Source organism: Malaya genurostris, chromosome 3 (assembly GCF_030247185.1).
Source record: "Malaya genurostris strain Urasoe2022 chromosome 3, Malgen_1.1, whole genome shotgun sequence".
Lineage (NCBI taxonomy): Eukaryota > Metazoa > Arthropoda > Insecta > Diptera > Culicidae > Malaya > Malaya genurostris.
In genome coordinates, this window is record NC_080572.1 from 188,606,482 (window position 1) to 188,623,229 (window position 16,748).

The 16,748-nt window shown below is 39.0% G+C and overlaps 2 protein-coding genes across 3 annotated transcripts in view; both read right to left on the reverse strand.

The window, feature by feature from the left end:
* The window catches only part of LOC131438780 (neuronal calcium sensor 2), a 461,386-nt gene extending 454,034 nt beyond the window's left edge, over positions 1-7,352 (reverse strand). Inside the window, exon 1 of the mRNA XM_058609042.1 lies at positions 6,576-7,352. The gene's annotated coding sequence lies outside the window, so the exon portion shown is untranslated. The remainder of the gene's footprint in view (positions 1-6,575) is intronic.
* LOC131438782 (neurocalcin homolog) overlaps positions 1-14,522 on the reverse strand; it is a 527,871-nt gene extending 513,349 nt beyond the window's left edge. The window contains exon 1 of one of the 2 annotated variants that reach the window (XM_058609044.1): positions 13,944-14,522. The gene's annotated coding sequence lies outside the window, so the exon portion shown is untranslated. Of the gene's footprint in view, positions 1-13,867 lie in introns of both variants that reach the window. The other variant, XM_058609043.1, reaches the window with a different exon arrangement.
* Between the last annotated feature and the right edge of the window lie 2,226 nt (positions 14,523-16,748).

Here is a 16,748-nt window from a genome sequence, read left to right on the forward strand (position 1 = left end):
TTCTCCGGAAAAATAAGAGGCCAGTGACCATATTATAACTTTCCAACGAGCCTGAATCGGTGAGTTATCCAAGAGAGTTATCATGCGGATAGAAACAATAGTGTAATTTGCATCCGAACGATTGTAAGATTGTTGAAACCTGCCAAGACATCTCCGAGAAAATTGAACGGATAAAAGTACTTGCGATAAAAGTACATCATTATGACTTTCGACTTGTTTTCAGTTTCGATAAAAAAATTAAGTTTGGACAAGAATAAGATTTTGTTAAAAAAACTTATTTAAAAGTTGGCAGGGAACATAATAAACTTTCTTGGGACAAAATGTCATCAAGATTAAAAATGGTGTTTTTCGGAAATCGCTTTTGCAATTGAAACAATTTAAAGGCATTCATTTGAATCTTCTTTACCGACAATAGCTCCATAAGAGACGTTTAGAAAAAATTCCTCATGGTCATCGTGTGGTGAAATGACACCAATACTGAAGTAGAAAGTAATGTTGTTTCTTGTGAAAGCATCTTACAATTGAAGTACTGTTAATCTCTTTTAATCCACCTAGCGGTGTTACAATGCCTTTCTCATGTAACTAATGTTTGCATTAATATTACTGAGGGATTCTTAAAAAACTTATATTTTTATAGACGTTGACCCTTTTATTTGAGTCTAAGCTTGTGAAAATCGACTCAGCTGTATCTGAGAAAATGAAGTGAGTTCCGGTTTTGAGTTTTCGACCACCATTTCCGGTACTTACGGAACCGGGAGCTAGAAATCGGTTTAGCGGAAATTGATTGGTTTGACCAGCATCTAGCATAACCTATAAATTGAAACAGTTTTCAACCAAATTTGGAAGAATTTTTATTTCATTGCAATTTCATACACACTACCCTGTATTTGCGGAACCGGAACTCTGCATCACCTAATGAAAACATAATACTTTGCAATTGAATCTGAGTTTGCGAAAATCCGTCTGGCCGTGATTTCCGGTTACGGAACCAGGAACAATGATCCGCTATACACAAAATCAACTAACCATACCTGCCTAATTGAATAATCATACGGCTATTTGAATGTATTTGGCTTGATTTTTTCGTGTGTAAAAATACGCTGCAGAAAATGAAATCTTTATACTTATCAGCACGTAAGTCCGGTACCGGAACTCGGATCTAGGTGAAATTCTACAGGAACCTATGGGACTATACGACCTTTAACCTTTAGATTGAGCGGTCTCTGAGATAATCGAGTGGACTTTTTCTTCATTTTTTATGTATTTTTTACCCCGTTGCTCCCAAATTGGAGGTACAACATACTTCGGGTCCACAGGGTTCAACGAACTCTTCCGAGCATCCCGAAATCGAAATCATGCGATTAGTGTCTTTTCAAGCAAGAAGTTACAATTAAAACAACTTAAAGCCATTTATGCAGATCTTCTTTATCGACAATTACTTCAAATGAATCATTTGGAGAAATTCAAATGTTCATCGCAATTTTGTTTCGTGTGAAAGCATCATTATACAAACAAATAAATGAATTGATGAAAAAACTCATCTTAATTTACCTAGTGGATTGATCTTGTCATTCGAACAACATTCTCAAAACCGAAAGTATCAGTTTGAACTTGATGATGGGTCGTTTTCTGAGAAAAAATTGTGCGGAAAGAAATACCTTCGAAACCGGAATTTGAGCATCGAACTTGATCCATGATCCAAAAGTAGCTTTCCAACGAGACTAGGGTTGTTGAAATCGGATGAGCCATCTCTCAGGAAATTGAGCGGAGGGAAACCAATTGTGTTTTGTCGGTTGCGTCACTTATATCATTATATCTCTGAAACCAAAAGTGACGGTCAGTTCATAGAAAAAAAAACATATAAATTTTACAGGTGACGTAATTCTACAAACAATTATCGCACAGAATTTTGCGCGCTTCGAGTTGTAATTTGCTCTTGGCTACCAAGTGCCGCTGTATGGGTTTTCATGTATCAATTGTTCATTAAACAGACATATGCTTCTGTGGTTCAGTCGATTAACCGATGTGCTTCGTAATCTAATGTTTCTTGGTTCAAGTCGCCCTGAAGAACATGTTTCAGATGTTCTTGAATAAAAATCTGTGTGAAACGCGACGCTCTTATAAGATATAAAATCACAGGATTTATTCGAACAGTGTTGATCTTCGAACGTAATTCACATCTCAAAATTAGCTTCCAAACGGGTCTAAGTACGTGAAAATCATTTTGTCTCCTGAACTAGGAATGACAGCCATTTGATTTTCGAACTCGATCCACAACCCAAGATTATTTTTGTCTAAGAGTCTAAGTTTGTAGAAATCGGAAAAAAAACATTTTGTAAGTTACGTCACATATGCCATTTTTTCTCCGGAACCGGAAGCGACAGTCAATTTATTTTCGAATTTGATTCAAAGTACAAGAGTAGCTTTTACAGAAGCTCGCGGAAAACGATTCAGCCGCCTCTGAGAAAATTGAGTGAAAAAAATGCATCGGTCAACATGACATTATTCAACCCTGCTTTAGCGGGCATTTTCAGCGTGGTCTTTTTATCCGCGGTTGTTTTTGTCTTACATAAATATTTTGAACCTTTTGTCGTGAATACGACTTTCTTTACTATGGGGCACCTTTTCAAAATTAGCCATATGGAAGAACGGGTAGAAATTAATCGTAAATATCTCGACTTGTATTAATGGCAGTAACATAATTCTTTCACTATTTCATCAAAAATATGATCCAGAATTTAGGATAATATTTTGAACAGTGTGAGATAACCACAAACAACTCAAAAATTAAATTTTCTCGAAATTTCAAAAACAACGCGAAAAACTCTTTACTTTCGCTGGGGTTTTTCGCGCAAGGACGACGATTTTGAGGTAGTCAGGCACATATCTTCCACTGAGCGTTATAAAAAAGGAACCGTAGTCGAAAATCGATCATTTCTTCTTGTGCGTTAGATGGAAGCAGACGTCGGTGCGAGAAGACGCATTCAACCAGCGGCATCGGAGAGTGCACTCATTTCATTTGCCTTTCGGTAGTCAAGGCAAAAAGACGCATTAAACCAGTTTCGCATAATTTGGCACTGCGAGCGGATGTGTTGCGGTTTGTACGCAAAGCTAGTTCCAACTCAAATAAGAGCGATTGCATCATGCAACAGAGCTTCTGGTCGTTTGCATTGGAGAGAAAGAAAACGAAAAACGAAAAGTGGACAACATTATATAAAATCAACCGTTCTTATGGCTCTAAATGTTCTCTAAAGAACTATTAAGATTACTTCTTTGCAAATCGAAGGTAAAAATCAACAGTTTAGTAAAAATCCAAAATAATTGGATTAGCTACGTGCACCTTTCGCTGTGCGAAAATCGTTCGAGAAAAATGTTCCGAACTGTGCTAAATATCGTAGAGAATTCCACAATTTGGTGCTTCTAAAAGGTAGAAATGAATCTTGTGTCTTGATAGATTCTTTCAACGAAATATGCAAATCCGAAATGAGATAATCGACGTCAAAAGTTTCACAATTCACACAATCGATCAGCTATCAATTCGAATTCGAAAGTATAAAGAAATCGGGTCAGTTTTCATTCGTATTCACGACATCCAGTTATGTCTCTGACATTACACACCCGTACTTTTTTGAATCCTAAATACGATCAGTATCTAACGGAGAAAAGCTGAAATTGCCCGATTAAAAAATTAACATGTGAATGCCATTATGTAATCAAAACCGCGAAAATGTTATCGCAATGACGGGACTCGAGCCATGAAGAGAAAGTCCAATTGACTAGACGAAACCAAGCATGCTTCGCTGTATTTGGTTGCCACGGATTTCACTTTACAGTCCTATATCTACGGAAACAATTTCAACAGAAACACATACATCGACCACGGGCCTATTTTAAACTTCTTTCTTTTCTACTCTATATTTTGCTATCTAGCATTTGACTATGAGAAAGCTTTGTTCAAAGTGGGTCCTGCTGTTGACCAAAAACGAGAGCCTGTTGATGATTCTGAGCAGTTTTTGGCCATGTTTAAACGAAACAAACCGGAATTTTTGCGTCGATATGTGACAATGGATGAAACATGGATTCATCACATCACTCCGGAATCAAAACGATCGTCATCTGAGCGGACAGTAACTGGAGAACCTCGTCCAAAGCACCCGAAAGCACAACAATCAGTATTTTGGGATGTGCCTGGTGTAATATTTATCGACTATCTTGAGAAATGAAATACTATTAACAGTGAATATTATATAGCGTTATTGGAGCTGAAATTGCAACCGCATATGGCAAAGAAAACAAATTGTTTCATCAAGACAACGCACCGTGTCACAAGTCAATCAAAACAATGGCAAAACTACATGAATTGAACTTCGGATTGCTCCCACATCCACCGTATTCGAAAGATTTGGCTCCCAGCGACTATTGGCAGTTCGCAGACCGGAAAAACAGCCCGCCGGTAAGAAATTTCGCACGAATGAACAGGTTATAGCTGAAACTGAGGCCTATTTTGAGGCAAAATAAAAATCGTTCTACAAAACTGGTATTGAAATGTTAGAGCGGCGCTGGAATGTTTGCGTTGCTCTTGATGGAGATAACCTTAAGCCCGGGACTTTTCAGCACTGACATCTAAAGCTTGCTTCATTTAGAATTGGAACAAACTTTTGCCCATATTGTGGCGCTCCTGGTGGACGGATTTGGAAGTTCTTGGCGCCCACGTGTCGGGTATTTTGTCAGCTTCACGTATGATTTTTGACATTCCGCGAATCGATGGACGCCGAAAGAAGGGAAAAAATTGTACACAATTATTTGGAAAATCCATTGTGGTCTGCATCTAGACTAGCTAAACAGCTGAAATTGCCCAGAAATCCCAGGTCAAAAATTTTCCTTGGCAACGGCTCGGAGGGATGTTCTAGCCAAATTTAAATTTGTTTTTGCCGACAAATTCGCAAGAAAATTTTTGATTTGGCATGGCATTTGCAGCTGTGGCAAAAAAACGAAAGTTTTCGTTACAAATAAGACAATGACATCGGAACTATACCAAAAAGAGTGTCCCCCAAAACGAATTTTGCCGTTCCACGACCATCCCGTAATGTTTTGGCCAGATTTGGCAAGCTGTCATTACAACAAAGTCGTTCAAGAATGGTATGCAGAGAAAGGGGTCCAGTTTGTTCCGGAAAACCTTAACCCACCCAACTGCCCCTATTGAGAAATACTGGGCAATCATGAAGAGAAGACTCAAGGCAAAGGGAAAGGTTGTCAAAGACATCAATCAGATGACGACCTGGTGGAATAAGATAGCTAAAACGATGGACGAAGAAGGTGTGCGCCGCCTAATGAGCCGTGTTACTGGAAAAATTCGAGAATTCCTTCGAAACCGTGACGAATAATTTTATCCGTATTTTTTCTTAAAAGTATGAAGAAAACGCTACATTTGTATAAAAAATATCTTGAATTCAATAATAAATAATTAGAATACAGGCAATTATCTTTGTTCCAGTTCTATCTGAAGCAAGCTTTACATAGGACACGATGTAAATACAGCGACGGAGGGTCATCCAATTCAGGTTCGTGTGAAGTGAAGACTGTTGAAATAAGACCGCAGTGAAAACTGTTGAAATAATGTTGCAGTTCAACACTAACGACAATATTACCCTTTAAGTTCACAATTGTCACAATGTAACTGCGACGAGCCAATTTAAGTAAAATCCAAAATATTCTTTATGAAGTTGTATGACCCTGGAAAGGGCCATCAATAATTGTAAACCGAGCTGGATGATGTACAGAGGTACTTCACACTTTCGATCAGGAATTCTGAATTCATTAAAATTTGATTCGGAACCTGGCGTCATAAACTATTCCGAGTCGAAATCAGTTTTTGCCCCTGATACAGAATACAGTTGGAAATTACATCGCAGTCAAACATCAAATGATACTAAATTTGGTATGTGTATGTGTATGAATAACGCAATTACACAAAATTGACAGAAAAAATAAATTGAGAGTAAAATAATAACGTTACACTTTGACAATTTCGACGTCATCCAACGTCAAAATTTCGGATCGAGCTTTCAATCACACAAAAAATTCCACAAATATTGGGCGCACTGCCGCCAGTCGCGACCAGAGATGCCAGATCTGCAGATTTGTCTGTAAATCTGCAGTTTTCGTACATAGTGCAGCAGACTTTTGACAATCTAGTTTTTCGCAGACTTTCGTCAACATTTACAGACTTTTGAAATTACCGTGACCTTTTTTTTTGGTCGCCAAGTCAGTTTAGCGTATCATACTTTCTACAGAAATAAAGACATACTTGCTAGCTGCAGATTTTTTTTCGGATATACAGACTTTTGCAACCCTGTCTACAGATATTTAAAACTTTTACCTGGCATCTCTGGTCGCGATGAACGGAATAAGCTTTGACCTGCACCAGCCCTCCCGCCCAGTAATTCTGCGCGAACCCCCGGCTGAAAAAGAAATGAAAACATGGAAAACGCACGAAACAAGTCCGCAATGTTCAATAACCATGAAAATGGGGATTTTCTCTACTCTTCATCAATTGGTTTATGTCGTTTACTCACCTTTGTCGTTTGTGCTGGGCTGTCCTGTCAGGCGTAAGGTTACCGCTGTTTTCATTGTCAAACGGCCAAGGGCGCACACACACGGAGGAGGAGGAGGCGGAGGAGAAGCGCGCGAAAACTACCGGAACGTGAATAATGCAGGGCCATCGTTGACTGTTGCAGGGCTGTTCGTTGGAAGAGGAGCAGCTGTCGAGGCGGCGGCGCTTGGATTTTCGGTTGTCCTTAAGCTTTGCTTATCCTAACTAACAACTAGCCTAAACCAGGTGATTTTTTTTTCATGACATACTTTGGCACACTAACACACTGGAGAGAGTACGATTGCGTACTTCTTCTTCTTCTTCTTCTTCTTCTTCTCCGTTGAATCCAATTAAAACACGAGTTCATTATTCTCAAGATTCTTAGACGCAGAAATCAGTCGACAATGGCAAAATCAATGGAAATTAAGGAAAAATCCCCCGCTCCAACCAAACATCGTCGGCAGGAATTTTAATTGGTGCATTCAGCATCCTGCCCATTTTGGTGTCTGTAAGCGAAGATTTGTCGCTCGCTGCCGGTTAGCCAGTACCGTTGGCGGCTCTTGTCACACTTGGCAGCAGCAGCAAAGTCAATGTGATTTACATTTAGAACAGATTAGAGTAAGCGGGGAAAAATAACACGGAGAGAATGACGACCGGAGACGGCCGGAAAACGGAGATGTTGTAGAAAGAAAATGCGACAATTTTTAACCGATTTCCATCTCCCGTTCGCTTCCTATTCGCCCAATGGTATGTTCAATTTATAATCCTCTGGCGAGCGAAGCAACACCAACACCAGGCGAGTGGTTGAGGATTGGAAATCGTGGACGGTGTTTTGACGGTGGATGGGTATTTTTGTAACGCAGAGAGAGAGAGAAAGGGAAAGATTTAGCTGATACTGTGTACTGACTGGTCCTGGCAGTTCGCCAATCGACACCATCGAGCAGATGATTATATGCGATTATGCGATGGGATGCGAATCCGGGAAACACGCTGGTCGTCAGCAAGGAAATTGGTGGAAGCTCTTGCTTCGGCTTTGAAGTGTACCAAGTGTAAATTTGCCACTTTTAGAAGCGGATCAATGCCTAATCGATGCCGGTCTGGTTACTGTGTGTGTGTGTGTGTGTCTGTGATCTAAAGCAGGAAAGTGCGAGTGGGGAGAAATTGAAAAACGTGTACATGGTACTTGTTTTGATTTGTGGTCGACATTAACATCGTCTTACAGCGTTCCAAAGCATCCTTCTCACCCTTGACTGTTGGAATCCGAAAACCGATACAGGTGACGCAAAGAGCTGTCTATTTAGCATTCTCTGTCACGTGCTTTTCTTTCCAATTAGCTCAGTTATTGAAATTGATTTTTTACCACACTAGGAAAGATTAGGAAAAAAAAAACATTTTCTTAATAGTCTGCAAGCGGCTCAACGAAAGAATCCCTTCGCCAGCAGCGACAATTTATCTTCAAGATCCTTCTTCCATGGACAATAATGAAACCCTCCCCCGCAACGCATCCACGCTCAAAGCCAGCCTGCCATCTTTCGCGAGTTCATTACCCATTTGCCGTGACCTACTAACAGGGAAATACGCCGCCGAAAGGCAACCATTTATCCCCCAGATTGCGAGGAAGAAAGTCTCTACCATTTCTGTTCTCGGTAATTTTAGGATTTCCTAGGGGGGCCTGCTGTGCCCCGAGTTCCGCGTGCATCTTCTTTTTTTTATTACTGCACTTGTCTCACATGATCCCGCCCATGCTTACCATGCTTGCGGCAAATGATAGCAAAACGGCGGTCACGCGAAAATTTCGAAAAAGGGTCGTCACTGTTCAGCACCATTCAGCCGAATTCAGGGAAACCGGCAAACAGGAAAAAGGCATCAACGCCGAAGAAAACACGAATTTTTTGATAATTATAGAACTGAGCCAGCATTACACCGCTTTTGCTGCTGCTGTTGCTACCGCGGCGGTGTCCCTTAGTTTTTTGTGCTGGTGCTGTGACATTCTGATATTTTGGCGAGTACCCACATATGCATCACGGGGGTGATGTGACGGTCGAATGTTACGGGGCGAACGGGAAGGTAAAGGTTGCTGCCGTCTTGTCACGCGGTGCAAGTGGCTGCTGCGGTTCGGTGGGTCCAGCGGAGGTAGAATGATTTACTACGGGTCGACCCGAAGCGCGTTTGATTCTTCAGTCGGTTGTCGCAACCCACACCGAGCTCCAGCAGTGTTTATTGGCCGTCTCTTTCGTGCGCATACTTCTTTCGGTGGTCGATCTTTGGCCGTGCTGCCAGATGCGTCGAGGTATTTTGCGATTGGACGATTTAAAGTAAATTCAATTATTACTAAAACTCTTGAATTTTAAAGTCGACTGTCAAAATATACTTGGAAAAGAACAAAAGTAATAATTTTTCCTGTCGTTTTTAATTTGGACCTATTATTTCATGCCGAAGACCATTCGATACTGAGATGTCAAAGTATTCTAAAACGATTAGTCAAAAATGAGTTACGGAAAACTTCATAAAATAGGACTACAGTCGCAATATCGAAACAATCGGATACATTATCTTTGCTTCGACTTTAAAAATATCGCAAAAAAAAATCATTCGAAAATTGTTATAGCGACGTGAAACCTCGAAGCGAATGCACCTAGTTTCATTTTATCCTTTTCGTCAATCTATCGAACAGAGACAGCAGATCTTTCTCTAATAGTTGTCGTATACTGGAGATGACTACTGGAGCCGTTATCCAACAACACAAAATTAGATCGTGGCAATTATTCTAGACGCCTTATGAGGAAAACTTTCACGCCAAGTAAACCAATTTGGTCTATACAACAAAGAAAGGAAAATAAATTTGGATTCAATTCAGATTTAGAAATAATCGTACATTTGCCGATCGATATTTGATGAATCCATGAATTGTTAGTTAAATTTTATAACGATTGTAAATTTTTCCACTGTCTTCGATTCCCACTGAACCAATCAACAAAACAAGAGCGATACCCAGTGACCTTCAATACATCAATCCAATGGCCATATTACCTATATTTCGAATTAAAAAAATACCAATGTTAAGAGCATTTAATATTGCAACTGGTACTTGAAAATATTGAGAGAAGAGTTAAAAGCACATATTATGTATATTTGATTTACAAAATACACAAAAAAATGAAAAATTTAATCTTTGAAGATGATTTCATGCCAATATTGGCCGCGTCTCCGCTTTAGATGGCCCATGCGCAAGGTTTAATTTTAGCACACTCTCTCCAACATATCGGCCGGTATCTCACGAATTATTGTTTCATTATTGGCTTTTAGTGCGTCAATCGTTGCTGGTTTATCCTTGTAGACATGAGCTTCGACATGGCCCTACAAAAATAATCCGAAGGCATTAAATCACACGACCTAGGTAGACAATTGACGAGCCCAAAACGTGAGATAAACTGTTCACCGAAGGCGGCTCTCAAGTTGGCAATTGTTTCGCGTGCTGTGTGGTATGTGGCACCGTCTTGTTGAAAGCACATGTCAGGCATGTACAATTCTTCCATTTTAGGCGAAAAAAATCGGCATATAATCCACACGCAACAGTAAATTTTTTGAAATGCATTTGTAGCTCTTGCAATGCTTCTGGTCTTTACTCCAAATGCGACAATTTTGCTAGTTGACGTATTCATTCAACCACAAATGAGCTTCATCGCTGAACACAATTTTTCGATAAAAAAGTGAATCTTTCTCCAAGCTTGCCAGCGCCTATTCACGATTAAATTATAGACCAAACGACGATTCATGATTGAATTATAGACCAAACTGAACAAGTTTGACATTGACACAAGACACGATTCACGCGTGATCTGTCAGAAACAGTGTTGCCAAAAATGTACCATAAAAATAATAACCTTTTAATTCCCCTCCTGGAGCTCTTCTCGGATTGATTGATGGCGATTCTTACACGATTTGATATTTTTTACAATTCTTTTGATAGTGTAATGGAAAATGAATGATGAACCAAAGGCGAAACATACAGAAATCGACCTAAAAATTGAACTTTTTGCACAAACCAAAAACCTCTAAATTTTGAATATGTTTATTAAAGTGGAATTGATGTATTGATGAAGAATCGATAATACTGAATATTGACTATAATATTGCCTCGCGTAAAGGCGTATAAAATTACCTCGCGTAAACTGTACAAAATGGGCATTTAACTCCTCTCTCAATGTGTTCAAGCACCAGTTAAAAAATTAGATGCTCCAAACGTTTGTTTTATTTTCTATGCGAAATATTGTTTCCTTACCGATTGGTTTCGTGTTGCTGTATTGACGAAACATTAGATTGGCAATGTGACATGAAAAGTTTTGATATTTTGACAATATCCGGTGAAGTTTCTCCTACACGATGAAAACTATTGTCAATAGTAATTGTATTAACATGGTATTGACTGGTGTAAGGGTGGTGTTCGGGGTTGGCGGTTCAATGCATAGGACGCTGAACTTACAAGCCAGTTGTCGTATATACGAGCCCCGACCTGGAAGGCAGGCATGTCCAAACACTGCGTGCTTCATATAACCACCGCCACCGCGTGTATCGAGAATGCCATTGCGTACCAGAGCACAAAGAGAAACACGAAACGCAATATCCGAAGCCACGGTGCTCGTGGCGCTGTTTTATTTTCAGCACTGGTGTTTCAAGCTTCGGCATACACCGAGACCGCGTGTTTCCAGTTTCGTTAAACACCGGAGCCGAGTGTTTTCAATTTCGCGAAGGCACCGAAGAGCAACCATGCGTTGATTATATTGTCAATCAATTGAATTCAATCAGACGCGTATTGATGCAAAAAGAATTAATCATTCAAACGCATTTTTCATCATACCGTGGCGCTATAGACGCTTATAGTACAAGCAACGTATATGGCAAAATCGGAAACACTCGGTTTCGGTGTTTGCCGAAGTCAGGAACACTCGACTTCAGTGCTGCCCGAAAATCCAAGCACCGGTGTTTGGCAATTACACGACCACCGCTACGGGTGCTTTTTCTACTGCGTTCGGTGTTTGTTTTTCAACACGGGCACGAAGCGTAGCATTCAATACGCCTGGTGGTGTGCTCACGAGTGAAGGTGAGTACCGTGCAGAACGGATCCGTGTTTTTGCCATGCCTGCTGGAAGGATTCTTAGTGTCTGTACACTAAGAATCGACTGCGAAGTCTGTTGAAACAGAGAGGCCAAATTCCACGAAAGGAATGTAATGCCAAGACTTTGCTTTGCTTTGACTGGTGTAAGGGCCGCTATTAATTCAAATCAGAGCGCAATTTGATCGTCGCATTTCCTATTTCCAGTGGTTAAATATACGGACAACATCTGAAGCTACGAAAAATGTATTATTTCGTCCTTTTTACTAAGTAATTCTTCAATATCGCTTTGTTGATTGGCATGGAACATGAAGGGCGAAACTAAGAAAATCAAGTGGAATGATAGCCCTTTATTTTGTATCACTTAGATCAAGATTTTTGCTGAACAAAAATTTTCATGCAATTTTTTGTTTTGTTTCAAGCCAAATGCTTTCGAGCTTTCGCTTTCGGAACAAATCTCAAAACTTAATTTGCTTTCGAACTTTTGCTCTTTTTTCAATCAGTCAAGAGCAATGCTGAACTCATCAATAATTAGCAAGATGAATAAAAAGTCAAAATATTGTGAAACTTTCTTCAACTTTACAATTCAACAATAAGGAGTTATAACTTAAGAGCATAAACAAACTCGTTGGACTGGATAAGTACTACTGCACAATGATCAAACAACTAAAAAAAGCTCATTTTCTGACAGAGCACTTGACACTAAAATGTTTTGAAGATGCACAAAGTATAGTTAGTTGAAAAAGTGTTTTCAAAACACTAACACTTCATCAATGCGCAGCAAAGGCAACATGGATAAGACTTTAAAAAAATGCAATACGCTTGATCGAATTCAATGCACGTGTGTGGCAAAAGACTACAATTTCAAAGTTTGCTATCAATGCTTCTCAGCGAACCTGTGCCAAGTTGTTTAAATTAGCTCTGAAAATCTGAAACCTTGATTGTTAAACACAATTTTTGATTTTGCAGACTAATAAAACTATAACGCAACCACGATTTATTACCGTTCTAGGTCGCAAACTTGGCGGACCGGTAATTAAAAGTGAGATACCGTACACTTTAGGCAAGTGACAGCTAATCCTATGAATGAAAGCACATATATTAGGGTCATTGATACAATTTCGTTCGATACACACCAAATATAAAATAAGAAGAATAGATTCAATGTACTTGGTTGACGTATTCGATATGTTTTGAATATTAACATCAGCCATAAAAGCTTGGTATTATAAGGAAGTGTGGATTAAACGTTATGCTCGAGCATTTGCACATTAAGCACATGTTTCACTATTTTCAATTCTGATCAATTTTCCGATTTTCGCTTTACAGCTTACGAAAAAATGGTAATTTAGTAAATATACATCCAATTCAAATAATCAAATCAATAACTTTCGAAAGCTTTGGCAATGTCACACTTTTTTTCATTTTAGAGATTTAATTTGATTTGCGTCTCTGTTCCGAAAAGCTTTCTTGTGCTTTTGTGAGTGCTTGGGAATTGAACACAACACGCTATACCCGTCCCATTTTCATATAGATGATTTGAATAAAATTTACAATAAATTGTAAGCAAAATTTGAGAAGAAATTTCGTTTCTAAGTACTACAAACGCTTGACCTTTTGTTGGAATATTGATAATGTGTGCTGAGATGGATAAGTTCAGACAGACTAATTATGATCAATATTTTTGCTTTATATAGCATTCACCCAACAGTGCGTTCTCGAAACTCTAATTTACGCTTAATTTGGAGAGAATATCTCGAATTGTTTCACAGTAAACAATTCAAATAGCTGAACAAAGTAGTAAACAATTCACAATTGAAAATGTCGCTGGCAGCACTTCTCGCCGGAATACCGCACCAACAGCAACAGCAGCAATCTCGGGGCATCCAGCAGCACACTCTCTCGCTCACTCGTTTTTTGCAGTTTTTTTTGCTGAATTCCGAAGGCATATCATCCGTGCTAAAAATTACAAATTTAAACATCGACTTCCTTAAATGAATGCTTCTTCTCTCGATACGGTTTATAAAAAAAAAAACTTATGATATTCGGTAATCCCTTCCGACGAAAGAAAGATTTTTTTTGGCCCAGTCAGCAGCCCTCCGACGAAGCCCAGCCGTATTTGTCTTGAATCCAGCTGCTTACATTCTGCACTGTATTCTCACCCAATTAATCACAATATTCTATATGCCAGCTAGTAGGCGAGATCCAATTGGAACTCGTTTTTGCGTCTGCTTTCACCTTTTTTCACACACGAAACACCTCACTTCAAAGCTGATAAAACACCGAGAATCCGATTGGAACCTGTCTCTACGGTGCAAGTAAATTTTTTCTTCCAGCAATATTTTAATGCTTTCTTTTTATTCTTAGTAACATTTACTGACACTTGGACCGAAATCGGTGACTTTCAATGCAACTTTTCACTTTGATCCTACGGGAGAGCTCCGAGCCACCAGCCAAAGGACATGACCGAATTTGACGAATCTAGGGAAAGTGTCACTAGTAATCGCGACCGAATCACCACAAGCGTGCAGTATGCAAAGTCAAGTACACACGACACTGGTAACCAATAGGGACAAAAATATTGTTCTACGCTGTGGCTGATATGGGCACCGTAGTCCAAGACCGAATTGTTTTCAATCTACTTTCTTATTAGAATACGGTCTGCTTTGCACACAACTCGAACAGGATTAGAGCAGTTTGTTGTAGGCAGAGAAGAAAAATCGGAACCCTGCCAAAGAACACGCACGGCTATGTGTGGAAAACGCGACCACGACGACGACGACAACGAGAACGAGCTGCTGAAAAGTTATTTTTCCTTTTGCCTTTTTTCGGTCTCGCCTGTCTGCTAGATTTCTCAGGGTACTCGCTATCCCGTTCGTTCTTATTGGGAAAGATATAACCCGTGACATGCGGTGTGTTTTCCTCCTACACCGTCATAACAAGGTATAGAACGAACACGCGCGAACGATAATTATTGTTATATTTCTGTTTCATTTTCTCATTCACCAAACACTTCAAAAACATGGCCAAGGTTCCGTTCGTTGACAGACACTAAAGGTATGGTTGAAAAAGCGGTTCAGATATGTTGGTAAGACGAAAAATAGTATAAAACCCGGTAGACATTTATCCTCATTCTTGTTTACGTCCGTATTGACCATTCGACGAACGCACATTTTCGAACGAATACAAATAAATCATTCTTGTTTTCACTCGAATGAATTCGAAAACGACTCGTTTGCCACAAAATATTTAAACATTTTCCAATAAATGCTAAGCCATGAAGAAATAACTAAAATTTATGTGATTAGCCGTATGCGATACGCTAAAATGTATGCCATTTTAGTTTCGAATCTCCCATTTTTGTATTGATAATTTCTGCAACTATTTTTTCTAATGTAAAAGTAATTTACAATCAAATGACACTAGACTAGACAATACAATAGAATATGACAAACACTCTTTATTTACTTTCTCATTCGATTATTACGGTCCTATTGGTAATCCCTCTCTCTAACACTTTATATAGAATAATGAATGAAACTATCAACTTTCGATCTGCTCTTAATAATTTGTTGGAAAATACAGGAGTATCCCGTAATAAGTGAAAGAGAAAGTAAACAAAGAGAAAGTATTTGAATAAAACATTTAGGAGACATAGCAAGTATTGTAGAAAGTTTGTTTTTTTCCTGGCGAGACTTAAAAAATTCGCACGATTCCAAGTTTTTACGCATAAAATTTTATAGAAAATACACGATGGGTTAACGTGCTTTATTTTATGTTAAGTGCATGAGTTTAACAATGTAATAAAAATGCAGATTCCTGCTTGTGAGGAATTCTGGCAACCGTCAGAAGACTGGCTGCATTCCGGCTGCTGTTAAAATTGTTCAGGCGAAATTGCGTCATTATCTCGCCGTATGTGTCTTGTTTATATTCTCTCTTCCTTCTTTTTTCTTTTTTTTATTCGACTTCATTTGATGTTTGTCAATCCCACATGTACATACAAAAAACGAAACTTGAGACGAGTTAAGTGAGATTGAAATATGTGTATGTTTGGTAGTGAGAAAGCACTGTTATTGGCAATAACATTTTCATAATTAGTATGTATGAAGGGCAATAATTTATTGCCTTTCATATGTACTTTTTAATGAAAAAATGAAACCAAGACGCTAAATATGTAGCACCGATTCAAAACGGCTCTGACAATCTTGTATGGCAAGCATCTGGCAGAAACAGAACCGTTAATAACCGCTAGGCGATATTCTCTGCCGGAAACGATTGTTGCATTGTTGCCAGACTTTTGGCTGGCAGACATAGCCAACCGTCTGGGGGGAAATCTGCCCGCCGAGTACAAGTGGGTTGCTGTTTTCGATAATAATTACAATTATCAAGACTGACTGCTATGTAATGTTTTTTTTTGCAATAAACATACGGAACAAGGTTTTTTATTCTGACCTCACAAACTGACTAACTTATTATGCCTACTGTTGAACAAAACTGCCTCACGAGAATGTAAACAGTTCTACTGCATTGTCAAAAACATAGAGATTAGCTGTGACGATAAACCTAATCGCTTATTAATGTCGAACCTAGGTTTCAACGTCATTGAACTGAGAATCGAGTCAGTTTCGAACCTGATTCTGATATCGGGTTTGCTCACATCTCCGTTGCTAAGTGTGAACCCAACTCAGTTTCGTGAAAAGTGTTTGCTTGATGAAACTAATTTGCATTGCTGTCAACTGTTTTTTTTTCAAAAATCTGTATTTGGCGGAAAAATCTATCTGTACAATATCTTTCTCGAAAAATCAAACATCGATTTAGTGCGGAAACTGATTTTGCGACCAAAAAAAAGGTCGCTCGATGGAATCCAACACATAAACTGAAAATCGATATTTATCTGTATGAAAATTGAAATATCGGTATTTTGAGAGAGCATATCTGTATTCCTGTATCGAGTTCAAAAATCGGTATAAACCTATACCGAGAAATCGGTATAAACCCATACCGAGAAATCGGTATAGTTGGCAGCGCTGCTACTTTGGGTCA